Raw genomic sequence first — 20,809 nt, forward strand, 5'->3', positions numbered from 1 at the left:
ACAGAGGATGAGATGACTGGATGGCATCACTGACTCCATGGACATGAGTTTGAGACAACTCTGGGAGATAGTGAAGGACACGGAAGATTGGCGTGCTCCAGTTCATAGCATCACAAAGAGTTGGACATGACTTAGTGACTGAACAACAAATCTCATGTGTACCTAGAATTAACATTAAAGTTGTCCTATTAACGTGGACATTTTATATTTATGATGTTTTTATATACTTTATATTAACATATTAATTTTTTCTTTTGGATACTCTTCCACTCACTAACTTTAACAGACTCATGTTTTTCATCAATTCTTAGAATAGTAATGATTAATATCATTATTCTGCTGCTCAAATATCACAGCTTGACCAAGGGGAATATTTGAGGGACTATTGACTTTTGGTATTAGTATTACTCTCCAATAAACTTAACTAGGAAGGGACTTCCCTGGTGGTCCAGTGGTTGAGAATCCCTCTGCCAATGCAGGATACAGGAGTTCAATCCCTGGTCAGGGAACTAAGAACCCACATGCTGGGGGACAGTTAAGCCTGTACTCCACAAGAGAAGCCCCTGCTTGTCGCAATTAGAGAAAGGCTGCATGCAGCAACCAAGACACAGCACAGCGAAAAAATTAAACACAAATAAAATAAATAAAAATTAAAAACACTTTATTTTAAAAAATTAACCAGGAAATCTCAGAAGACAGTGAACAGCAGGATGGGCCTGAGGCCACTTTTTTATAAAGTTTTCCAAATTTCAAATTACTGTTCAAAGTACAAAGTAGGCATTCCAGGTACATAGGTTAGTGTCTGGAGTGTTAGTAAATGACTGACTTAAAAGTCTAGAAGCCTGACCCTCTCGCCTCCAGCTGGGAAAACTTTCAGTGTGATTTATATTCCAGAGGGCCCAGCCCCATTGTCAAGTCAGACTTGACCTGCAACCACATCATTTCATGTTCTTTCCCCTTCCTCTCCTGCTTCCTCTTTTTCTTTTATTTTTTCTACTTGTATTTAATATAGAAAAATCCAACAGATTTTATTATATTTGAAAACTTTATGAACTCTATGTTGTTGTATCCATAGCAATCTATTCTATTTAATGTCCTTTTTAAGTTAAATTGTAAAACTGAGCTATTTTTCATCAAATTTTTTATTTCACTAAAAAGTCTGCTCTTTTTTGATGTTAGAAGAAACTGTTCTTTACTGACATATGACTTAAAATACATACTTATAGGAGCTTCCCTGGTTGTCCAGGAGTATGGATTCAATCCCTGGTCGGGGATCCAAGATCCCACATGTGTTTTAGCCAAAAAAACAAAATACAAAACAGAAGCAATACTGTAACAAATTCAAAACACTAAAACTGATCCACATCAAAAAAAATCTTTAAAAAATAAAATAAAATACACACTCAGTTATTGTGCTGAAATTCAAATCTTTTAGATTGTTTCATATTCATGAGAGTTGTTCAAAACGTTTTCACAGGAGACGATTTTCAGAATGGGTTCAGGTTTCCTCCAAGCTAACATAAAAGACACAGGAATTCTGGGGGGTAGGGTCCCTTAATTAAACGCATATCATTTGTAATGATTTTCTACATCATTATCCCAAACAACCATGGAAGAACAGAGTTTTAGGTATAAGTTTTCTTTGGAAAATGCTGAAATCTCTGCCCAGACTCAGTAAAAATACTTCATCATTTGTATTGTTAAGCATAGAACAGAGCAAATTCATGACTGGAAATAGCACAGGAACCAGTGCCTGGGTAGAAACGGTGACTGACAAATTGCTGGAGGCTTAGTGCAGACAACTCTGAGAGTTAAAAATTCCAATGGGATTCAGTCATGCAGGGCACCCACAAGACTGTGAGATTTATCTCCAAGAGTCTGACCAGATTCCCACAGTATATTCTAGAGAGAAATCCCCTTGGTTTTCCTTCAAGGGGAGAGGAAAAGGAAGCATTTTGAAATGCACCAGAGCATTGCCCTTCTCTCTAAGTTTCTTCCTGAAGTGCACTCTTTCCATATGTCACCTGCACCTGAAACCTTGTCTCAACTCTTGCTCCTAGGTAACCTCAGAATGTGTTAGGAATGGGGTAGGTAGCAGGCCCTAAGGATGGTATTTAGGAGCCGAGTCACCTGCTGGCCAGCTGCCAGTGAGGACTTCATCACTCTAGGTAGGTAGAGTATTGGTAGTTCTGGTATGCTGAAGAAGTAAAATCATTGAAAGTGAAAGTGAAGTCACTCAGTCGTGTCTGACTCATTGTGACCCCATGGACTGTAGCCTACCAGGCTCCTCTGTTCATGGGATTTTCCAGGCAAGAGTACTGGAGTGGGTTGCCATTTCCTTTTCCAGGGGATCTTTCGGACCCAAGGATTGAACCTGGGTCTCCTGCACTCTATGTAGGCAGACACTTTTACCGTCTGAGCCACCAGGGAAGTCAGTAAAATCATTATGGCTCTCCAATTGTGGTTGATTAGGCTATGATCTGGAAGGAGAAGCAGTGGCTATGCAATATATCTGGCATTTGAGAGATATGGGAAAAGTAGTAATTATAAGGTTTGTGGAATTGCATAGTTGTTGCTGAACATGATCAGTGTTTCTAAGTGAAAAGAAAATAGGCTAAAGATGATCACTCATGAATTCAAAGCAAAATGTGAATACTTAAGATCCTACAAATACTTAATATTCTAAAAATATCCTCCAAAGAATCAGACATGACTTAGTGACTGCTACTGCTAAGTTGCCTCAGTTGTGTCCGACTCTGTGCGACCCCATAGACGGCAGCCCACCAGGCTCCCCTGTCCCTGGGATTCTCCAGGCAAGAACACTGGAGTGGGTTGCCATTTCCTTCTCCAATGCATGAAAGTGAAAAGTGAAAGTGAAGTCGTTCAGTCGTGTCCAACCCTCAGCGACTCCATGGACTGCAGCCCACCAGGCTCCCCCATCCCTGGGATTCTTCAGGCAGGAGTACTGGAGTGGGGTGCCATTGCCTTCTCCAACAAAAAGGGCTTAGCTGGTCATGAAGTGAACTCTCTTAAGGAAACCAATCGAAAAAGTGGGACATCTGGGAAAATTAGCATTGGTTGCTTCTGAATGCTGAAGTAGATACCCTGATTTATATGGGCCATCAGGACTTTAAACTTTGTCCAATTTGGTAGCACTACCCATATGTGGCTTAGCACGGCTTGTGGTAACTTAGTTTCCCAACCAGAGATCAAACTTGAGCCCCCTACATTGGAAGTGCAGAATCTTAATCACTGGACTACCAGGGAAGTCCCTAATTTTATACCAAGATTAGATAAAATTAAGCAAAATTTTTAAAATTCAGTTTTTTAGTCACTCTAGCCACATTTCAAGTAGCCACATATAGTTAGTAGCTGCCACACTGAACACTACAGTTGTAGAACATTTCCATAATCAGAGAAAATGAATGAGAAAAGAAGGCTCAACTCAGCCTCTTCTAGTTGGAAAGCTACTTTTAAGACGTAGTAAGGTAGAAAAAGTGTTAGTCACTCAATTGCATTCCACTCTTTGCTACCCCAAGGACTGTAGCCTGCCAGCTTCCTCTGTCCATGGAATTCTCCAGCAAAAATGCTGGAGTGGGTAGCCATTCCCTTCTCCAGGGGATCTTTCTGACCCAGGGATTGAATCCAGGTCTCACATATTGCAGGCAGATTCTTTACTGTCTGAGACACCAGGGAAGACTGCTGCCATGAAATTAAAAGATGCTTGTTCCTTGGAAGGAAAGCTATGACAAACCTAAACAGCATGTTAAAAAGCAAAGACATCACTTTGCTGACAAAGGTCTGTATAGTCAAAGCTATGGTTTTTCCAGTAGCCATGTATATATGTGAGAGGTGGACCACAAAAAAGGCTTAGCCATGAAGAATTAATGCTTTTGAACTGTGGTGCTGGAGAAGACTCTTGAGAGTCCCTGGTCGGCAAGGAGATCAAACCAGTCAACCCTAAAGGAAATCAACCCTGAATATTCATTGGAAGGACTGATGCTGAAGCTGAAACTCCAATACTTTGGCCACCTGATACAAAGAGCCAACTCATTGGGAAAGACCCTGATACCGGCAAAGATTGAGGGCAAAAGGCAAAGGGGGCAACAGAGTATGAGATGGTTGAATGGCATCACTGACTTAATGAACATGAATTTGAGCAAACTTCGGGAGATAGTAAAAGACAGGGAATCCTAACGTGCTGCAGTTCATGGGGTCGCAAAGAGTTGGACACAACTTGGTGACCGAACACACACACACAGACAAGACAGAGAACAGACTTGTGGACACAGTGGGGGAAGGAAAGGGAGGGACTAATTGAAAGAGTAAGATCCTACAAGGCAGCACTTAAGTCATCATTGGCTCAGGACCTAATCATAAGAGAAGCAGAATTTCAGAAAATATTGCATTTTCAACCCTAGAAAGTTTCCTATGCCAAAGTCAGGGCCCTGAGATGGAAAGAATGAGACCCTGAGACTTGGGTTAAGGATTCTAGCTAGATCCTGCTCAGAACCTTGAACCCCTGTATGTCTGAATCCTCTGAGCCTGCAGAAATGCTTCATTCATTCTTGTTAGAAGATGACACTGTTTTGCTTGAAGCATACGCAGACGTTTCACACAGATGGGCAAGCTACAAAACAATACTTGCCCTTCTCAGGATCTGCCACCAACTTGTGTCCTGGAAACCAGATTAATAACTAGAGTAAAATCCCAACATAATTGGGGAGGAGGGGCATTGGATTTGCTAAGATAGAAGAGAAATTAGGAACAAATGAGCTGTAGCATTTCAGTAACAATGCAGAGGTCCAAAACTGGGACCATGTGCAAGGAGGAAGATCCTGAGGATGCTGAATCTCAGGGAACAGGATACAAAGCAGCCTAAGGGAGAGTTGTTGATACAGAGGCACTCTCCTATAACATTGGATTTAAAACTTACTAGTAAGGATCTTGACATTCAGTTCTAATAAGTTTCTGCGATGGTTCTTAGAAGCTTTCTAAAAGGAACGTACTGTGTTAAATGAAGTAGAAAATTCAACAGCTAATTATATTACCTGAGATGGCCCTGAGGACATTCCATTTACCAAAACAACACAAAATGTAATGGTGAGGATTGGCTGCAGCAGCAGGAAGATGCTCAGTTCTCTGTAAGAAGAGGCTGACAGTTAGAAATTGTGTAACAGAACTAGGCTACTAGGCTCCCTAACAGCAACTTTATAATCCTGGAATAGGAGAGGCCAGGTGGCAGCACCTAATTGTCAGGAGCAAGGCAGGTGTAAGTATTCTCTTGAGTAGCAAGGGACCAGCACCTAGGGAAGCCTAGCCCACAGTAATCTATAGAACATGGTATGTCCAGGAGCAAGATAGGGATCTGACAAAGGTTTAACCTAATTTAAACAATTCATCAGTGATATATATTACTGGATCAGCAAAATGTTAAGATTAGTGGCCCCAGTGGGAAGAAATAATCCCTTACCTAGTTTCCAGATCTAAGACAGTTCTCAGACTAAGAACCCATCAATTACAGAACCCAGATACCTTAAGAACACTGCAATACAACAGCAAGTGTGTGCCATGGTTATTTCCCCAGTCGTTCCCCAGACTTTTCTTAGGAATATTATAAACTGAGGAAAGGGAATACACACAAGGTTTTCAGGGATGTTGGATATAAAGTCTGAATGAATACTGAGGTGGATATCCCATGGCCTGAAATGTAATCACACCTTTGTTAGAATATGGAATCGAATTCTGTTAGAACAAGCAGGCCACGTAATAAATAGAATCTTGGCCCAAGTCCATCTCATAATGACTTCATTAGTTCCAAGAATTAAAATACACAAAAGATGATCTAACGGTGATTTCCCTGGTACATAAATACATTGTTGGAGTGGACATACTCAGCAATGGGCAGAACCCTCACATTGGTTTCCTGACCTATGAGAGAAAAACTATTATGACAGGTCCAAGTGGAAACCCTTGATATTCCTTCCTCATCCTTGGAAGACTGTAAAATAAAAACAATACTGCTCTAGTGGGAATGACAGAGATTAGTACCATTATATGGTACTCATTGTATTCATATGTATTTGTCTTGTCTGACCTCTAAAATACAAGAATAATATCTCAAACTTAACTAAGTAGTAATCCTAGTTGTAACTAATGAAATGGATGTGATATCATTGTTATAGCAGATTAACACAGACCTTATTAAGTGGTATGTGGCTATTAATCTGACAACTGTATTGATTTTCAATACCCAGCAAGCAGGAGGAGCATTAGCAGTTTGCTTTTACATGGAATGGACAGTAGTATACATTAATGGTCTTGCACCAGAATGAAGTTAACTCTTTCACACTCCGTTATGTTGTAGTTGTTCAGTCACCAAGTTGTGTCCAACTCTTCTTGATCCCATGGACTGCAACATGTCAGGCTTCCCTGTACACTCCATTATAACATAGTGGAAAATACCTAGACCATCTGGACTTCCCACAGAACATCTATCTCATTGTTCTATGACATTAGACATTTCATGTTAGTTGAACTGACTGTGTAAGAAATGGGCAAGTACTCTGTACACCTTGATAAGACACATGCACTCCAGAGTATAGGAGAAAAACCCTATGAAAATTCAGGTCTACCCGTGTCAGTGAAGTTTTCAGGGGTCCAGTAGTTGGGGGCTTGCTGAGACATCTCCTCCAAACTAAATATTGAAATCTATTTCAGGTACAGGTTTAATTTTCCTGCCTAAAGTGCCTTAGACAACACCACTATACAAAGAATCACTGTCTCAGACGAAGTGAGCAATATTACCAAAGAGATGTGATAGCGGACCCAGAAACTATGAGCGTCACTGGCCCTATTACATACTACACTCCTCCAAACCTGCAGGCTGGATAGAGAAGTGAAACAGATTTACAAATGCACAGTATCATGTACAGATGGGCATGATTCTTCAGGATTGGTCTCACACAAATCAATGGCCATTGTATGGGGACAGTTTCCAAATAGGGAAAAGAAACCCAGGTTATGGATGTAGGAATATCTCTCTCCAGTAATACCCCAAGTACTTTCTGTCACTGCAACTCCATGCTTTCTTTACAGGCTTGGCATTTCTATATAGTTTGCTTAGAGAAAATGCTTCCAGAGAGGAACACAGTATTAAAAATCTTATTATATTTTACTACGTGGCTGCCACATGGTCATTTTAGAGTTCTTGTGTGAAGAAGCAGGCAGGCAAGGAAACGAGGCCCTGTACTGGGACCTCCCTTGGTCCAATGGCTAAGACTCCATACTTCAAATGCAGGGGGCCTGGGTTCCATCTTTGGTCAAGGAACTAGATCCTACATGTCACAACTTAAAGAGCTCACATGCCACAACTAAAAGATCCCACACACTGCAACTAAAGATCTCATGTGCCCCAACTACATCCCAGCACAAAAATAAATAAATTTTTTTTTTTAAAAAAGAGTCCCTGTACTGGTGGGGTAAAGAAAGTTGGATGAGATAGCATTCATTGTGTTATATCATTAGGGGAAAGGAAGACTATTCAGCACCCATTGGAATGTCCTTTGATAACTTCCCTAGGGCTTCTCTGATGTCTCAGATGGTAAAGAATCGACCTGCAAGGCAGGAGGCCTAGGATTGATCCCTGGATCAGGAAGATCCCCTGGAGAAGGAAGTGGCTACCCACTCCAGTATTCTTGCCTGGAGAATTCCATGGACAGAGGAGCCTGGCAGGCTACAAGTTGCAAAGAACTGGACATAGCTGAGCAACTAACACTTTCACTTGAAGGCATTTTTGATAGCAAATGGACAAAGCCTATAGATACCTAGCCAAGCAGAAGGGCTAGTTAAATGTAAAAGGGATACAGGATGTGTGGAAAAGGAGAGAGAATGAGTTTCTGGATCAAATGCAATGTCAGGATTTGAAGTTTTTCCTACTAGCCTTGTAAATTTCTCCAGGAAATAAAAAAGAGTAACACACACACACACACAAAGTCCTTTCCATCATAGGTGATTGGAGTACAAAAGTATGAAGTAAACAGATACCTGGAGTAATAGGCAAGTTTAGCCGTGGAGTACAAAACGAAGCAGGGCAAAGGCTAAAAAGAGTTTTGCCAAGAGAACTCACTGGTCATAGCAAATGTCCTCTTTCAACAATACAAGAGATGACTAAAAATGTGGACATCACCAGACGGTCAACACCGAAATCAGATTCATTTTATTTTTTGTAGCCAAAGATGGGGAAGCTCTATACAGTCAACAAAAACAAGACGTGGAGCTGACTGTAGCTCAGATCATGAGCTCCTTATGGCAAAATTCAGGCTTAAAAATTTAAGTAGGGAAAACCACTAGACCATTCAGGTGTGACCTAAATCAAATCCCTTATGATTATACAGTTGAGGTGGAAAATAGATTCAAGGGATTAGATCTGGTAGACAGAGTGCCTGAAGAACTATGGACAGAGGTTCGTAACATTGTATAGGAAGCGGTGACCAAAACCATTATCAAGAAAAAAATCCATGAAGGCAAAGTGGTTGTCTTGCTGAAGTAAAAGAGGAGGACTTGCTGAGAAAAGAAGAAAAGTGAAAAGCAAAGGTGAAAGAAAGAGATATACCCAACTGAATGCAGAATTCAAGAGAATAGCAAAGAGAGATAAGGAAGCTTTCTAGGTGAACAGTGTAAACAATTAGAGGAAAATAATAGAACGGGAAAGACTAGAGATCTCTTCAAGAAAACTGGAGATATCAAGGGAACATTTCATCCAAAGATGGGCACAATAAAGCACAGAAACAACAAAGACCTATTAGAAACTGAAAAGATTAAGAAGAGGCGGCAAGAAATGCACAGAGGAACTATACAAAAAAGGTCTTAATGACCCAGATACCCATCATGGGGTGGTCACTCACCTAGAGCCAAACATTTTGGAGTGTGAAGTTAAATGGGCCTTAGGAAGTATTACTATGAACAAAGCTAGTGGAGGTGATGGAATTCCAGCTGAGCTATTTACAGTCCTAAAATATGATGCTGTGAATGTGCTGCACTCAATAGGTCAACAAATTTGGAAAACCCAGCAGTGGCTACAGGACTGGAAAAGGTCAGGCTTCATTCCAATCCCAAAGGCAAGGCCAAAGAACGTTCAAACTACTATACAATTGCACTCATTTCACATGCTAGTAAGGTAATGCTCAGAATCCTTCAAGCTAGGCTTCAACAGTATGTGATCTGAGAACTTCCAGATGTTCAAGCTAGATTTAGAAAAGGCAGAAGAACCAGAGATCAAACTGCCAACTTCCACTGGATCATAGCAAAAGCTAGAAAATTAAAAAAAAAAAAAAAACTACTTCTGCTTCATTGACTATGCTAAAGCCTTTGACTGTGTAGATCACAACTAACTGTGGAAAATTCTTAGAGATGGGAATACCAGACCACATTACCTGTCTCCTAAAAAACCTGTATGAAGTACAAGAAGCAACAGTTAGAACCAGACATGGGAAGGACAAACTGGATCAAAATTTGGGGAAGGAGTATGTCAAGGCTGCATATTGTCATCCTGCTTATTTAACTTATATGCAGAGTACATCATGTGAAATGCTGGCCTGAATGACTCACAAGCTGCAATTAAGACAGCTGAGAGAAATACCAACAACTTCAGATATGCAGATGATACCACCCTAATGGCAGAAAGTGAAGAGAAACTAAAGAGCTTCTTGATGAGGGTGAAAGAGGAGCGTGAAAAATCTAGCTTAAAATTCAACATTCAGAAAAATGAAAATCATGGCATCCATTCCTATCAGTTCAGTTCAGTCCAGTCACTCAGTTGTGTCCGACTCAGCGACCCCATGAATCACTTCATGGCAAACAGATGGGGAAAAAGTTGAAACAGTGACAGATTATATTTTCTTGGGCTCCAAAATCACTGGATGGCAACTGCAGTCATGAAATTAAACGATTCCTGATCCTTGGAAGAAAAGATATAACAAACCTAAACAAAGTATTAAAAAGTCAGAGATACCACTTTGCAACAAAGGTCTAAATAGTCAAAGATATGGTTTTACTAGTAGTCATGTATAAAGAAGGCTGAGTGAGCACCAAAGAATTGATGCTTTTGAACTGTGGTGCTGGAGAAGGCTCTTGAGAGTCCCTTGGACTGCAAGGAGATCAAACCAGTCAGTTATAAAGGAAATCAACCCTGAATACTCACTGGAAGGACTGATGCTAAAGCTGAAGCTCCAATACTCTGGCCACCTGATGCACAGAGCTGACTCACTGGAAAAGACGCTGATGCTGGGAAAGATTGAGGGCAGGAGGAGGAGGGGATGACAGAGGATGAGATGGCTGGATGGCATCACTGACTCAATGGACATGAGTTTGAGCAAACTCTAGGAGATGGTGAAGGACAGGGAAGCCTGGCGTGCTGCAGTTCATGGGATTGCAAAGAGTCAGAAAGGTCTTAGTGACTGAACAACAACAATCAGAATCCAGGATAAGATGTCTCCAGATGAAGTTTCTCAGAGTGTTTCTGAGCCTACGCCCCATTAAACCTCCCACAGGCATATCTCCATCTCAGTCTATTTCCCCAGAAACCTAACTTAAGACGGTATCATACCTGCTCAGCAAGCTGAGACCATGGGTATATGAGGCATAATTAAGCACTGCCTTAAACTAACAAACAACAAAGGTTCTGAGGAGAAAAATATTCCAGCTATATAACTGCCCACAGGAAGCCATGATAGCTCTGGACTGCTGGTACTCAGCTCAAATATAAATTAATTTTTGTAAATGTAAATAAATGGATCCTAATTTGTGGTAGTGGTGTTAAATTCATGAAGTTGAATTTCTATAACCTAAATGGCTGTCTCTTGTGATATAATCACAAGGTATAATACAGTATTTTGAATACAAACTTATCTGAGCTATTATTTCTAAACTGCAAAGAAAGTATGAATCATTCGCATTTGAATACACAGTATTCTTTCCCACAGTTTATGTCTTTAAAGAATATTATTATAATAAACATACAGTTGAGCGTCAGCTGAACCAAATATAAATTCACCATTCAGTGAGACTGACACAAAGCATCTCCCTTAAGAACTACAAAAACCTGGAACCAATCTAAATGTTCAACCAGAGAACTAGTTAAATATATGATCGTAGAGTATATCGCCATTAATGATGATGTGAATAGATTTATATTTATTGTCATAGGAAGATATGAAATACTGTATTACTAAGTGTCAAAGCAGGCTGCAAGTTAATATTGCAGAATGACATTATTTTATGATAATTTATATTCAGATAGAATTACATCAAAATTTTATTCTTTAATAATTATCATTATTTTGCTCATTATCCCAGATGCTGTCAGTGTCCTATGCAGTATTGCAGCCGACTTCTAATGGCTTCCTCTGTGCCTGAGAGCTTTTTATTTCAGAACTGTGGGAGACAGCTTGTCTGGGAGCAGGCTGGAAATGCTGAGGTAGCAGTTCACCCCTAAGGTGGAATCATTCTGAGGCATTTATTTTACATCATTTCCCAGGATTTCTCTATGAGATTTTTCTCTAGTGGCCCACTGTGATAACTGGCTTACCAACATACCCTGCACTGGTTGGATTCTCTTCCTTACGTTACTCCTCCATTCCCATAAGAATTCTGCATTTCTCAAATAATGTGCTTACACTCAAATACTTGTTTCATCTGTTTCTGGACTTTCTCATATTACGTATCTATTTGTAATTTTCAAATACTTCTACCAAAGCTCAGATCATTTCTGTAAAAAGTTAATAAAAGTTTAAAAAACATTTTACACCTGATGTTTTATACATCAGATGTACAGAAACATAACCATGAGAAAAGAGTTCTTTCTCTGTTCTTCAATCATCTTTAAAGCTGTGATGGGGGCATGAAAGCTTCTTTCAAATAATTAAAGGGCTGATAAGTAAAAGAAGAATTAGAGGTATTCATCATGATACTAAAGAAACCATAGAAAAAGAGGCTAGTGAAAGTCACAAGAAGAAGTATTTCTAATCAAATAAGAACTGTCTGGGGCTTCCCTGGTGGCTCAGTGGTAAAGAATACGTCTGCCATGCAGGAAATGGATCAAGCCCCGGTCTGGGAAGATCCCACACGCCATGGGGCAACTAAGCTTGTGCACCAAAACTGCTGATTCTGCACCCTAGAACCTGGAAGCCACAACTATTGAGCCCACACACCCAAACTACTGAAGCCCATGCACCCTAAAGCCCATGCTGCACAACAAGAGAAGCCACAGCGACAAGAAGCCCAGGCACTGCAAGGAAGAGTAGCCCCTGCTCGCCGTGACTAGAGAAAAGGTCTGTACAACAACTAAGACCCATCATAGCCAAAAACAAATAATTAAATAAAATTGTTTTTTAAAAAAGAAAAGAACTCTCTGGCAGTTAAAGCTGCTTCGAATTGGAATAAATTGTGACTGGTTGAAGAGCATTTTCATTAGTGATAAGTGACAGTGTAAACAGAACCTGGGTGAGTCCTTGACAGGGACAGTTTTCCAGAAGGATGTTTAATATCTCTTTCAACTTAAAGAGTCTCTAATTCTTGAGTTGAATTAATCAAACTATGTGGATATCAGGGAATCATTTATACTTTCTAACTAACGATACTTGGAGTATTGAATTATTTGGAACCATATGCTCATTCCTAGACATTCAGACATGACATATGAGATCACTGTAGCACCTTGTGGTAAATACACATTCATAAAACATAGAGGGTAGAAAGATTTAGGAGTCTGCATAAATGTGGGTCCAAAAACATTGATCAAAAAACTGACATTACTGAAACTGACTATAGTCAAACCATGAAACAGGTCTTGTTTCATACAATTTTCCAGCATTTGAAATATGTATGCCAGAGACCATCAAGAAGTGGTCAGCTTGAATAAACAGGAAAATTCATTGTGCATCCTAAGGCAAAGGAAACACACTTTTTCCTTGGCCTGCATTATGAGAGTGTAGCAGCAGCAGCAGCAGAAATGGAAAGAAAGAGTCATTGTGTAATATTGTTGGCATTCACCTCCCCAACTTTGCTAATGAGTAACTTCCTAGTGGGGTTTGGGCTTCACCTGTGGCTCAGCTGGTAAAGAATCCACCTGCAATGCTGGAGACCTGGGTTTGATCCCAGGGTTGGGAAGATCCCCTGAAGAAGGGAATAGCTACCCACTCCAGTATTCTGGCCTGGAGAATTCCATGGACTATATAGTCCATGGGGTCGCAAAGAGTTGGAAACAACTGAGCGACCTTCACACATACACAACTTCCTAGTGCTGTTAAAGGAAGTTAGAGAAAATTGGATTATAGAAGCTGGAATACGGGTAAGCACAGAGCAGTAAAGATGGCTGAAAGCAATGGGAGTGTTTTGTTAGCCCCGCTGGGGTCCCAAGTCCTCTGTCCTATCAGCTCCCTAAGTCATATCAGACGTTCTGGGTCACAATCTCATGTATTTTGTTTGGAAAATATTACTCCATTATCATGGCAAGTGAGCATTCTCGGTCATTAGACCCATGACCCAGTCCCTCCTTCACCACTAATGTGTACACTAACCTTGAGAATGTTACTTAATTGTTCTGGGCCTAAATTTCTCCATGTTTAACATAAAAAAGCAGACTATATGATTTTGTTTGAACTTCTTTAAGGATGGTACTCAATGCTACATTGATGGAGAGAGCACATACTCATTTACCAAAGAACTAAACCCCTTATAAAGCAGGCTGCTTTACCTAGTATATTTCCAAATTGACTTAAGCCAGTTTAATTATTCCTGATTAATAGGTTTTATTGGAAGCTTCCAATGGTTACAGGTACTTGAGGTCAGTCAGCCTCTTCCTCCACAACCTATCAAATGGATTTTATAATACCATTAACTGCTAGGTCAAATTCTGCCACACTTTTTTTTTTTATTAGTAAGAAAGAATAAAAATGCTCATGTCACTTGCAGTACAAGCTTTCTAAAACCCTAGCTTTCTGTCCTCTTAAGCACTTGAGCAAGTAACTTGGATGAAAGATTCACTTAAGGCAGATGCAATATGACTGAACAAATTATCTAGCTGATTTCAGGTCACAAAACCCTTAAGAGGTTGTACACAGGGTGAATTGAAATTCTAAGTACGAATGCCATTCCAAAGGGGAGAGACTAACAGGTTCACTAGGTTTTCATAGCCTGTTCTTGTTCATGCAACTGTGAAAGGGCCAGTATAATATTCCTAGACAATGCACATCTCTTTATTTTTATTTTTTTTAATCTTTTTATTTTGTATTGGGGTATAGCCAATTAACAACATTGTGATAGTTTCAGATGGACAAAGAAAGGACACAACCATTTATATACATGTATCCATTTTTCCCCAAATTCCCCTCCCATTCAGGTTGCCATGTAACAATGCACATCTCTTGAATACTATTTATTTTACCAATAAAAAATAATCTGTAATACATATTATGCTAATTAACTGGCCCTCTGTGTTGATTAAAGAATATTAGAATGTGAACTTTTTCTTTTCTTTTTTGCACACTATTCATGTATATATACCCAACTCAATATTAATTAGCCTAGGGTATAGATTAAAATTATACACACACATATCACACTGTCCTTAAGGAGCTATTCTAAAGTAAATTACAGATATGTAACAATATGATGTGAAGAATTCCAGGAAGGACTACTCTCCAAAAAAATTAAAAAAAATCTGAAGTTCTACCATTCATAATTCATTTTTGTTAGATAGCACCTTTTGACATGCTTTCTTTTCCCCCTCCTTCTTTCCACCCTCTCTTTACCATTTCTTTTACTGTCCTCTTACTTTCCTTTATACCTTCCCCTCTTTACCATATAATATTCTTCAGAGTGAAGAAAGTCAGAAAGAGAAAAACAAATATCATATACTAAAATGTAGATACAGAATATAAAAAGATGGTACTGATGAAATTATTTGCAGGGCAGCAATGGAAAAACAGAGACAGAGAACAGACTTATGGACATGGGTTGGGTGGGGAGGAAGGAGAGGGTACAGTGTATGGAGAGAGTAACATGGAAACTTAAATTACCATATGTAAAATAGATAGCCAGTGGGAATTTGCTGTATGACTCAGGGAACTCAAACCAGGTCTCTCTAACAACCTACAATGGTGGGATGGGGAAGAAGATGGGAGGCAGGTTCAAGAGGGAGCGGGGCACATGTATACCTATGGCTGATTTATGTTGATGTTTGGCAGAAATGAACACAATTCTGTAAAGCAATTATCCTTCAATTTAATTGTGTCCAACTCTGCGACCCTATGGACTACACAGTCCATGGAATTCTCCAGGCCAGAATACTGAAGTGAGTAACCTTTCCCTTCTCTAGGGGATTTTCCCAACCCAGGGATCAAACCCAGGTCTTCCGCATGCAGGTGAATTCTTCATCAGCTGAGCCACAAGAGAAGCCTGATTTAAAAAATAAATAAATTTAAAATGAAAAAAAATTATTTGAGAACAAAATCAATGCCTAGATTAAATTAACAGTCTTAGAAAGACATACTACCAAAACTGACTCAAAAAGAAATAGAAAATCTGAATAAAATCATTATATGTAAAGATATTAAATTAATAATAAAAACCCACCTAGGTCCAAATACTTTACCAATGAATTCTACTCAGGTTTTAAAGAATTAACACTAGCCCTTTTAAAATTCTTCTATTAAAACAGAAGAGGAGGAAACGTTTCCAAGCTTATTATATGAGGGCAGTATTACCCTCACATCAAAATCAGACACCACAGAGAAGCAAACTACAGATCAATGTCCCTTATGAATACCAAAGTTAAAATGTTCAATACTAGCAAACCAAATCCAGCAATATATTTAAAGGATTATACACCAAGTGGGATTTATCCTAGGAACACACTGTCAGATTAACATTGGAAAGCTAATTAATGTAATATGAATCAAATAAAAAACAAAACCACATGGTCACCTCAATAGACACATTTAAAAAACTGTCAATTTTCAACATCCTTTCTTAACAAAAGCACCCAAAAAAAACTAGAAAAAGAAGATAATTTCCTCAACTTGATGAAGGCCATTCGTTAAAAACCTATCATACTTAACAGTGAAATACTGAATGCTTTCCTTCTAAAATCAGGAACAAGAATAGTATGTCTGCCTTGGCCACTTTACCTCAAACTGTATTGGAAATGCTAGCTAGGGCAAGTAGTTAAGAATAAGAAATAAAAGGGGGACTTCCCTGGAGGTCCAGTGATTAAGAATCCACCTGCCAATGCAGGGGACACGGATTCAATCCCTGGTCTGGGAACTAAGATCCCACATGCTGTGGAGCAACTAACCCTGCGTACAACTACTGAAGCCCACGCATCCAGAGCCCCACAACAAGAGAAACCACCACAGTGAGATGCCCGTGCACCACAATGAAGAGTACTGCCCACTCTCCACAACTAGAAAAGGCCTGTGCACAGCAACGAAGACCCTGTTCAGCCAAAAACAAATAAATAAATACATTTTTTAAAAAGGCATTCAGATGAAAAAAAGAAATAAAAATTTTTCAGATAAAATGATCTTGTACATAGAGAATCCTAAAGAATCTACACAATGTACCATTAGAACTAAGTAAAGAATTTGGCAAAGTTGCAAAACACAAGATCAATATTAAAAAAAAATCAATTCTACTTCTATATACTAGAAATAAACCATCCAAAATTAAAATTAAGAGAATTCCATTTAAAAGATCCTCAAAAAGAAAAAATACACAGAAATAAATTTAACAAAAGAGCAATATTTACACAATGAAAAATACAGGATGTTATTGAAAGAAATTAAAGACTTAAATAAATGGAAAGACATTCTACATTCCTGGTTCAGAAGACTTAATATTGTTAAGATGGCAATACTCCCCAAAGTGATCTACAAATTTAATACAATCACTGTCAAAGACTTGGGTAGTCTTCTTTTTTTACTTTTATTTTTTGCAGAAATTGATAAGCTGATCCTAAAATTCATATGGAAATATAAGGAATCCTGAGAAGCCAAATTAATCTTGAAAATGGCCAAAGTTGAAGGACTCACATCTTTTCAATTTTGAAACTTACTACAAAGCTATGCTAATCAAGACAATGTGCAGTGGCACAAGGATCAATGGTACAGAATTAAGAGTCCAGAAAAAAAAAAAAAAAAATTCTAGTTATGGTCAATTGATTTTTGAAAAGGGCACAATTCATTCACCATGAAAACAATAATCATTTCAAAAGTTGGTGCTGGGACCACTGGATATCCATGTACAAAAGAATAAAGTTGAACCCTTTCTTCACCCAGTATACAAAAATTAATGTAGAAATGTATTACAGACCTAGAAGTAAGAACTAAAATCATAAAACTATTAGAAAAAGCATAGAGATAAATCTTCCTGACCTTGGATTAGACAATGGTCTCTTAGATATGATAACAAAAGCACAAGCAACAACAAAAAATATATAAAAACTGGACTTCATCAAAATTAAAAACTTTTATGCCTCAAAGAACACAATCAAGAAAATGAAAAGAAAACCTACAAACTGGGAGAAAACATTGGCAAATTATGTAGTAACTGATGAACGGCTGCTGCTGCTGCTGCTAAGTCGCTTCAGTTGTGTCCGACTCTGTGCGACCCCATAGATGGCAGCCCACCAGGCTCCTCCGTCCCTGGGATTCTCCAGGCAAGAACACTGGAGTGGGTTGCCATTTCCTTCTCTAATGCATGAAAGTAAAAAGTGAAAGTGAAGTCGCTCAGTCGTTTCCGACTCTTAGTGACCCCATGGACTGCAGCCCACCAGGTTCCTCCATCCATGGGATTTTCCAGGCAAGAGTACTGGAGTGGGGTGCCATTGCCTTCTCTGCTAGTATCCAGAATAAAGAACTCTTACAAGTCAACAATAAAAAGACAACCAATTAAAAATGGACAAAGGATCTGAATTGATATTTCTCCAAAAAAGACAAACAAATGTCAAATACACACATGAAAAGATGTTCAACATCATTAGTCATCAGCTGCTGCAACTCAAAACCACAATAAGATATCATTCCAGACCCATTAGGATAGCTATAATCAAAAAGGTAGACAGTAACAAGTAACAAGACCTTGACATTGGAATACTGATACACTGCTGATAAGATATAAAGCAGTGCAGTCACTTTGGAAATCAATTTGGTGGTCCCTCAAAAGTTAACAGGGCCTCCCTGGTGGTCCAGCAGTTAAGAATCTGCCTTGCAATGCAAGGGACACTGGTTTGATCCCTGGTGTGGAAAGATGCCACATGATGCAGAGCAACTAAACCTGGGCACCTCAACTACTGAAGCCTGCGCTCTGCAGCCCGTGCTCCACAGCAAGAGAGACCACTGCAATGAGAAGTCCATGAACCACAACAAAGAGTAGTCCCCACTCCCCACAACTAGAGAAAGCCTGCTCACAGCAATAAGACCCACCACAGCCAAAAAATAAAATGAATAAATAAATAAATCTTTAAAAAAAAGTTAAACATAGAGTTATCATATGAAACATATTTTCATTCCTAGATTTATACTGAAGAGAACTGAAAGCTCATGTTTACAAAAAAAGTTCTACACAAATGTTTGAAGTAGTATTATTCATAGTAGATAAAAAGTAGAAACAATCCAATTGCCCATCAACTAATTAATCTATAAATAAAATGTAGAATATTAGTAGGCTATAAAAATAAGTGAAGTAATGATGTACACTACAACACAGATGAACATTGGGAATATTAGGCTAACTTAAAAAAGCTTCTGCACAACAAAGGAAACTATAAGCAAGGTGAAAAAACACCCTTCAGAATGGGAGAAAATAATAGCAAATGAAGCAACGGACAAAGAATTAATCTCAAAAATATACAAGCAACTCCTGCAGCTCAATTCCAGAAAAATAAAAGACCCAATCAAAAAATGGGTCAAAGAACTAAACAGACATTTCTCCAAAGAAGATATACAGATGGCTAACAAACACATGAAAAGATGCTCAACATCACTCATTATCAGAAAAATGCAAATCAAAACCACAATGAGGGACGATTTCATGCCAGTCAGAATGGCTACTATCCAAAAGTCTACAAGCAATAAATGCTGGAGAAGGTGTGGAGAAAAGGGAACCCTCTTACACAGTTGGTGGGAATGCAAGCTAGTACAGCCACTATGGAGAACAGTGTGGAGATTCCTTAAAAAACTGGAAATAGAACTGCCTTATGACCCAGCAATCCCACTGCTGTGCATACACACCAAGGAAACCAGAATCGAAAGAGACACATGTACCCCAATGTTCATTGCAGCACTGTTTATAACAGCCAGGACATGGAAGCAACCTAGATGTCTATCAGCAGATGAATGGATAACAAAGCTGTAATATAGGTACACAATGGAATATTACTTAGCCATTAAAAAGAATACATTTGAATCAGTTCTAATGAGGTGGATGAAACTGGAGCCTATTATATAGAGTGAAGTAAGCCAGAAAGAAAAACACCAATACAGTATACTAACACATATAAGGAAATGGCAACCCACTCCAGTGTTCTTGCCTGGAGAATCCCAGAGACAGGGGAGCCTGGTGGGCTGCCATCTATGGGGTTGCACAGAGTCGGACACAACTGAAGCGACTTAGCAGCAGCAGCAGCAGCAACACATATATATGGAATTTAGAAAGAAGGTAACGATAACCTTGTATGCAAGACAGTAAAAGAGACACAGATGTATTGAACAGTCTTTTGGACTCTATGGGAGAGGGCAAGGGCAGGATGATATGGGAGAATGGCATTGAAACATGTAAAATATCATATGTGAAATAAATCGCCAGTCCAGGTTCGATGCATGATACAGGGCACTCAGGGCTGGTGTACTGGGATGACCCAGAGGGATGGGATGGGGAGGGAGGTGGAAGGAGGGTTCAGGATGGGGAACACATGTACACTCGTGGTGGATTCAAGTCAATGTATGGCAAAACCAATACAATATTGTAAAGTAAAATTAATTAATTAAAAATAAATATAAATAAATAAAAATAATAAAAAAGCCAGACATAAAAGTCTATACATTATTCCATTTATGCCAAGTGTTCAAAATAGGCAAATCCATAGAGATACAATATAAAGTAGTTTTCTGTGGCTGGAGGAATGGAGACAGGAGTATATGCTAATGAGTACAAGGTTTCTTTTTGGGGTGATGAAAATGTCCTGAAATTAGAGAATGGGGATGACTGCACAACTTTACAAATACACTAAAAGCCACTGAATTATACATTTTAGGTGAGGAGGTGGCGGCCTCAGAGAGCTGGGCGCCGCCCAGCAGTGCCTGCGGCTGGGGAGCTGGCGGCAGGGCAGCGGCTGCCGTGAGCAGATGGGTGAACGCGAAAAATCAACACCCATGGATTTTATCTGACTCAAAGATATTATTAAAAAAAAAAAAATGTTGATTGGTTGGTTTTCCCATCAGCCTAAATTTAGATAACGGATCTGAGGCTATGTCCTGTCCAGGGTTTAACAACTTTTATCCCCTTCAGCATTGGCAGTGGTCAGGTGGGACGGACTAGGGATTGCCAGTAAGGGAAACTGGAAACAGCTGTCCAAGTAGCTGGACTGGGACAGGAGCTGTGATAAAGAATGGGGAACCAAAGATAGGCAGTTATACATATACATATATCTCTCTTTTTTAGATTTTTTCCCCATTGCTTGCAAAGTTGCTTCAGTCATGTCCAACCTTTTGCAACCCTATGGACTATAGCCCTCCAGGCTCCTCTGTCCACA

At 39.3% G+C, this 20,809-nt stretch overlaps 1 protein-coding gene across 2 annotated transcripts in view; it reads right to left on the reverse strand.

The window, feature by feature from the left end:
- Positions 1–20,809, reverse strand: part of TEX9 (testis expressed 9) — a 237,724-nt gene that overhangs the window by 142,755 nt on the left and 74,160 nt on the right. The window lies entirely within an intron of this gene.

This window comes from Bos indicus x Bos taurus, chromosome 10 (assembly GCF_003369695.1).
Source record: "Bos indicus x Bos taurus breed Angus x Brahman F1 hybrid chromosome 10, Bos_hybrid_MaternalHap_v2.0, whole genome shotgun sequence".
NCBI lineage: Eukaryota > Metazoa > Chordata > Mammalia > Artiodactyla > Bovidae > Bos > Bos indicus x Bos taurus.